This window comes from Eumetopias jubatus, unplaced genomic scaffold, assembly GCF_037043125.1.
Source record: "Eumetopias jubatus isolate StellerSeaLion01/CBP00866 unplaced genomic scaffold, mEumJub1_p1.0 scaffold_13, whole genome shotgun sequence".
In the NCBI taxonomy this organism is placed as follows: Eukaryota; Metazoa; Chordata; class Mammalia; order Carnivora; family Otariidae; genus Eumetopias; species Eumetopias jubatus.
The window spans coordinates 67,713,198-67,720,259 of record NW_028274819.1 but is presented as its reverse complement, the minus strand read 5'-3'; the positions used below and the strand labels follow the sequence as shown (position 1 = coordinate 67,720,259).

At 39.9% G+C, this 7,062-nt stretch overlaps 1 pseudogene; it reads left to right on the top strand.

Moving 5' to 3' along the window:
- The first annotated feature begins 2,262 nt into the window (after window positions 1-2,262).
- Window positions 2,263-2,378, top strand: LOC114226637 (U4 spliceosomal RNA; annotated as a pseudogene).
- The last annotated feature ends 4,684 nt before the right edge of the window (window positions 2,379-7,062 follow it).

The window sequence follows — 7,062 nt, the reverse complement described above, 5'->3', positions numbered from 1 at the left end:
ACATTTCTGCACAATCCACAATGTGTGATTCTGGTGCAGTGAGTTATCAATACACCAGGGTTTTGGAGTTTAGGGAGAGAGAGCCAGGCAGAGAAACAGGATAGTCAAAGAAGGCATTAACATTGGTGGAAACATTCAGGTGCTGTGGGCAGTGAACACCAACAAGGAGGCTGAAGCAGTAGGAGGGGTTCGGACTTGTTCTTCCAATGAGACCTAGGGACTCCACCAAATAACTGAGGGCATCTTTGAGGAAGAGTTGAGATCCTGCAGGTGGGGCTGTAAGCTTGCAAAATTTGGGTACTAATAGACCTTATTCATTCTCTCAGGTTGGTGAGACTTGAGGACATTTGGGTTACACAAGGTTTTAAGTATTTACAATACCATTTCTTCCTTTAGGGTTTCTGTTCTGAATTTTAATCATTTTGTTCACCTCTTTCAGTGATAATTTGTAAGGAAGAAAAATAAAATCTAAGTGTCTGTTGAGAAGGACAAACTTTTCCTCTTCCAGTTTGGGTCCTATGCTTGGGGTCTGCAAATTAATTGACAACAGGCAGATTAAGAGGAGAAAAAACAAAGTTTATTTATAGAAGGATAATGGCAGCTGTATTTCTCTACCATATTTTGTAGTTTTCAGTGTATCATATTTTAAGTATCCATTAAATCCCAATAAATTTCCATTTATTCCCAAGTATTTTGTATTTTTTGATACTATAGTAAATATAGATTGTAAAATATTTGTTTGAATTTTATCTTCCAATTGGTTATTGCTCATAAGTAGAAATATAGTTGATTTTTGTATATTGACTCTGTGACCTTGCTAAATTCACTTCTTAGTTCTAGTAGGTTTTTGCAGACCTCTCAGCTTTTGTGTTTTTTCTTTCTTTTTTTAGAACTGAATGAATTTTACTATACAGCTCACTTAGAAATCTTTAAATACACAACTTAAGATAGTATATGTTGAGTTTTGAAAGATAATTCTATTCCCATCACTCAAGAACTAATGAAAACCAGTGCATTACCAGCTAGTTTGAGTTCTGATGTGTTCACGTTTTTCTTCTAGAGCTTGCCCAAGTTCTAGCTGCTCCTCCTCTGTTGTAGGAGCACCTGTCCTTGCCCCTAGACAGTCTGAGATGCTGCTTCTTGCCCTCATGACTCTGCACCATGATGGCTGCCAGCTGGGTCTTCACCTCTCGTTTGGGGTTTGGCTTCTCCCATACTCCCTCTCAGCCTCTGGAGCTGGCCAGGGTATACTCTCTGGCCCACCCACTTTTCAGCACCATGCTTCACCCTCCATTAGTCATGGAAGGGAAGGGTGTCATGGAAAGAGTGATTTTGGTGGCTGGGAATTGAGATAAACAAAGGATCTGGCCTTGGCAGAAACAAACTCCTGGGACTTACTGTGCAAACTATTAAACCTCCAAGCTGCAGAAGTCCAGTGACTTGGTTTCCAACTTGACCTTTTACATCAGTTATGTGGGTGGGGTAGGGATGAAAGTCTAAAAGCTGTTACATAGAAAATCACAATAGACGGTGATCACAATAGACGGTGATCACAATAGTTACATAGAAAATCACAATAGACGGTGATCACAATAGCAGCCATTTTTGTTTGACCCCACAGCATTTCAATTCTCTTCATTGCTCAGTAATAGGAAAATAAAGTAATCTAAATGCTATACATACATATTCACAACATGGTTTCTTTTAAGATATGAAAGTATGTTCAGGACTTTCATGAATTTTAATTGTTCACCTACATAAAAAAGCTGGTCTTCTTTATGCCTTGCATGGTTTTTGATCTTTCACTATGGTACTTTCCCCTCTACAGCATCTATTGTTCTCCATAATAATCCCCCATCTACTGCAAGACTAAGAATACCTTGTGTCTGGTATGGTCATTGGTTATCCCTGTATCCAGCACAACACCCAAGCACAATAAGAGGGGATGAATCCTTAGCATTTTCTATGTAGACAGTCATGTTGTCTGTGAATAAAGACAGTCTTGCTTTGTTCTTCCCTATCTTTATGCATTGTATTTCTTATTCTTACCTTATGGCACTGGCTAAAATCTTCTGAATAGTGCAGAATAGAAGTGGTAAGAACAGACATCCTTATTCTGTCTTTCATTGTAGGGAAAAAGCATTCAGCATTTCACCATTAAGGATTAGGTTAAGCATAGGTTTTTTTCATAGCCCTTTATCAGACTGAGGTATTTCCTTTTCCTTCCTATTTTGCTAAAGATTTTAAAAATAAATGGGTGCTAGCTTTGCACAGTGGCAGTATCGTAGCCAATGAGGTTTATCCAAGGTGCGATTATTGCTAATTAAAAATAAATGGGTGCTGAATTTTGTCAGCTGTTTTTGCCATCTATTTCAAGGACCCATGGTTTTCCTCCTTTATTTTCCTAATATAGTTAATTACATCGACTGATATTTGAATACTGAACTATCCTTACACTTTTGAGGTAAGTCTTAATTGGCCATAATGTGTTATCCTTTTTATATAGTGCTGCATTTTATTTGGAAATATTTTGTTAGAAATGTTTTTATCTATGTTCATGAAGATGTAATTTTCTTGACATCAGGGCTGACATGAATATTAGGAAGAAAATAACTTAAATAACACATTTTACATAGTTATTAACCATTTAATGGTCCTAACCATGTTAGAATTGTTTAGTTGCAAGTAATAGAAAGTAAGTTGAGCTCACTTAGGCAGCTAGCACTGATCCCAAGATCAGACATGAGACATGTATCCCAGCTTCTGGAAGGAATTGGAACCACGAAGCACCAAACCCTTCACCTCCCTATGTTACTCTCCTTACTCCTCAGCTTCATCCTTCCCACTTTGAGGACTTTCTCTCTCTGCTCCTCTGATTTACATGACATATCCTAAGCTTATTACTAATAAAAAAATAAGTACATACATAAATGAGTCCCAGAAAGGTTCAGAAACCTTTCTCATGCAACATTAGTCAAATGCATGCACAATTATAAAGTAATGGACTAGTCTTAGTCTGAGAAAAAGAAAAAGTGAATTAGATCAATTGATCAAAGCAAAAGTTTCATTAGTAATGATTATAGTTAATACTCACTGAATGCATACTATCTGCTAGACCATTGGTAAGCACTTCATCTGCTTTATCTTATAAGACCTTAACCACACCGTTATGGATAATTATGGATAATCATATTATCTCCATTTCACCAGTGAAGAAGTTGAGGCTCAGCGAGGTGAGATAACTTTATATATGCCTCTCTGAATTATAAACTTCAGAGTCAATATTGTTGCATCTAAATGGAATGGAGGCCTCTGGGTAGAACACAAATTATTTGAAACAAAAAGGGAAGAAATCAGAATATTAAAACTGTTAACCTTTCTATTGAGTCTGAGATTGCATTTATTATCTATGGCAATATAAAGATGATTGCCAGCAATAATGCTACAGGAAGGCTTTTGTTTAACAGTGCTGCTGCATAGCCAGAATTTTAAGCTCAATACCTTTTTATATTACAGTAAAGAAGCTTTTGTATTCTCAATAGCCAAAAGAGCCACTGTTATAGCAGAAGAATATCAGAAAGAAAAAGGAACATAAATTTAGTACTAAGGAAGAACTTTAAATTAGAAAAAATAGCCAATAACAATATAACAATGATTACTACTTTATTGAGTATTTACTAAGTACTAGGTGCTCTGCTAGATGCTTTACCTTTACTGGTTTATTTGCTAGTCACACAACCCCAAAAGCGGGTATTATTGACTCCATTTTGGAGGCAGAAAAACTGAAGCACAGAGAGGTTCAGGAACTCTCCCAGGAATCACAGCAAGTAAGCAGCAGAGCTAGGAGTCTAGCTTGCATGGTAGCAAGTTATATGAACACGGATTGGCTCTTGGCCTTTGGATTTGTGTGGCCCATTCATTATGGTTATTTTGAAAAAGAGTGCTTTATGATTTTATGCCAATTTTCAAGATTCCTTGCTGCCCTTTAGAATAAGACAATATTGTGAATCCAGGAACTCTGAGATATTCTTATTCTGGCTCTCAACCATAGAGATTGCTGCATTTCCTTGACCACAGAAAACACTGGCTTCTACAGCCCAGAGGCCCAGGGCTCATAACCATTTCTAGTTCCCCCAAAGTGCTGAAGACTAGAATGTAAATAGTCCTTCAGCATGAAACAGAGCAGGGCAAACACATCCTCAGGCATACACAGGCTGGAAAGTTTGCTCAATACACAGAGCTCTAATGGCAAACACAGCAAAGCAAACATGGCATTGAGACGAGAAAAGGGAAACAGGGCTGGGGAAAGTCAGCTGATCACATCCAGACATTATCTGCCTGAACATCTGGTTCCCTGGAGGGGTATAGGGAAGGACCTGGGTGGCCCCAATTTGCTTCTTTCAAACACTTGCTGCCCTGATTTTGGCCTAGCTTACATATTGAGCAACAAAAGCCATTTGGAGAGGCCTTTGTTTGGCCATATCATAATTTGGCATCCAAGATGAAAACACCTCAAATATTGACATTCATCCCAGATGAATTAAAAAAAAAAAGGACAAATATCAAATCAAGGTGCTCCCAGCTGTTGAAGTTCACAGGCTCACTCTAGACTAATGAAAACTCATACTAATGAAACCTGGCAAATGGAAATTTGGGGACCCTTCCCAGGGGGATCTCTATGGTACTTCCTTAGGTAAAAGCTGCCTCCATTTGGGGCTCTATGAGTTAGGAGGAGGAAATCCTTCCCTGCCATTCACCAACACACACTATTCCCATGATCTTCACATCCACCCAAACTAATAAATCTCTTAATATGCTTCTTCAGTGATTATTGATTGATTGGCACTAAAATCTTGAGGGTAGCCAGTTGATTTTTAAGAGATAGAACCCTCAATCCTTATGGTTTTCCATTCATTAAAATAGAAAATGACATCACCCATGGATTGGTCAAATACATTTGTTGGCAAATCTGGAACCCCTTCAGGTGAATGGCCAGTAGTACAAGGAGGCTAATTCTGTAGGTTATGAAGAGACAAGGTGAAGATCAAAACACAAAGCACTTTCTCAGTTCTGTCTGTTTGCCTGTCTTGAGAAGTAATGAGTCTTCCAGAAAGGGGGGGAGCAGCACATTGTAGAAGTAGCCAAGCCTGTGATGAGGTTTTAGGCACCCTGCCAGGTCAGGAAAACTGAGATTTAGTGTTCCTAAATTGTTCTGAGACATTTCTTGAGCTTCCTCTATATTCCAGGCATGGTGCTGGGTGCTGGTGGCATAAAGACGAAGACAGAGTCTCATCAGAGGCACACAGGATAGCTGGGGACATAGACATATAGACAGACTATCTCCATTGGGCATGTAGGTGCTGGACCAGAGTTCTGTGCAGGGCACTATGGGAGCACAATGCAGGGGACTGCTTAGCTCCGGCTTGGGTGCAGGCAAGGGAAGAGGTGGAGAAGTGTTTCCTGGGAATGATGCCTGAGCTGAGTCTTAAAGAGTGAGTTAGGAGAGGGGCAAGTGGACATGGGGAGGTGAGGGCACCATACCACAGTCTTGCCAGATCCTGAACTGGGAGCTGGGAAGGATGTGGAAATGAAGCCAGAAAAGCAGGGGCCTGGTAACAGAGAAGTGTGTGTGAAAGAGACATCTCTACACCCATCCACAAAGCACAGAAGGGCTGTTTCAAGAAGTTTGATCAAATGCCTATGATTTGAAGCCAGCCAGTCCTAAATTCAAGTGTCAGATCTGTAACTTACTCCTCAAGTGAGCATCTAGCAAGTTGTTTAACTTCTGGGTCCCAGTTTCCTCACCTGCAAGCTAGAAAGAATGACAGTACCCACCTAATGGGGGTGTTGTGAGGACTGAATGAGGCAGTGTGTGCAAAGCCCTTCATGTGGTCTCAGCACACTGTAAGCACTAAGTAATGATAGTCATTTTAAAAACATATATACATTTGCTCAAGATCTCACAGTAAATGGCAGAATGTGGATCTGACACCATCTGCAGGGAACACCCAAGAAGACAGTGGGAGTGACCTGCCTTGGGGGCCAGCAAGAAGGGGAACAAGCTCAGTAGAGAATTTAAAACTGTAATAAAACTGAATAAATGTTAGTCTGCTTTTTATTGTTGTCAAGCATAGAAAATTCCAAACATCGTTAGTGATAAAATACTCCTCCCCTTCCCATATGTTTTGTTGGTTTAAGAATTTTTAAAAATTGCTGCGTGATTACTGTTGAGTTTAATGATATATCTGAAAACCAGTGTCTTCCAACATACATTGTCATCTAAAGAGCTTCTCCTGGATCTCATTCAGTGGAGCATAATTTTCAAATTATCACTCTAGCTGCTTTGTTTCCCCCTTTTACATTTTAGGCAGATAAACATTCCAAATGATCACTCAGGGTGACAGAAGTGAAGTGACAAATTCTCTTTCTTCATGTTTCAAGCACTGGGCTCTCATTGTGTAGTCTGAATCCATTGTTTCAATAAGGGAGTATGTACTTCCATAAGACTGGAAACCTCACCTGCATGCTAAGTGTGCTCACATAACTGTGAACTATTAGGAAACTATAGGGAGTTATCAGAATTAACTTCCATGTGGATAAAATATTTATTAAAGAATAAGGAATAAAAATGGGCCAATTTAAAGCTAATCACTACAAATAATTTTTCCTGTAGAAGAGGGTATTGAAAACTTATCTGTTCCATGTTTCAAATATGCTAGGGTCTTACCTCTGCTGGTCTGTCAGGCTCTAATGGCCCTGCTGATGCAGCCCCTCTTCCCTCCTAACTCCTGCAGGGCTCCCACTGTCCCTATGTCTCTCCTTCTCCATGCTGGAACCCCCACAATCCCATCAGCAGAGTCAGTTACTTAGGTAAAACTGTGTCCATCTGAGGCCTTGCTGAAGTGCAAACTCATCACCCAGGATGGGCAACAACTCAGTGCTTAGCGACAATGACAGCTTAGCGGGTACGGCACCCTCTGGAGTAGGGAGCTATAGATGAAACATTAAAATAGAGGATGAAGAGAGAGGAAGGAGGTAGGTTTCAGAGTGGGGGTGACTGTG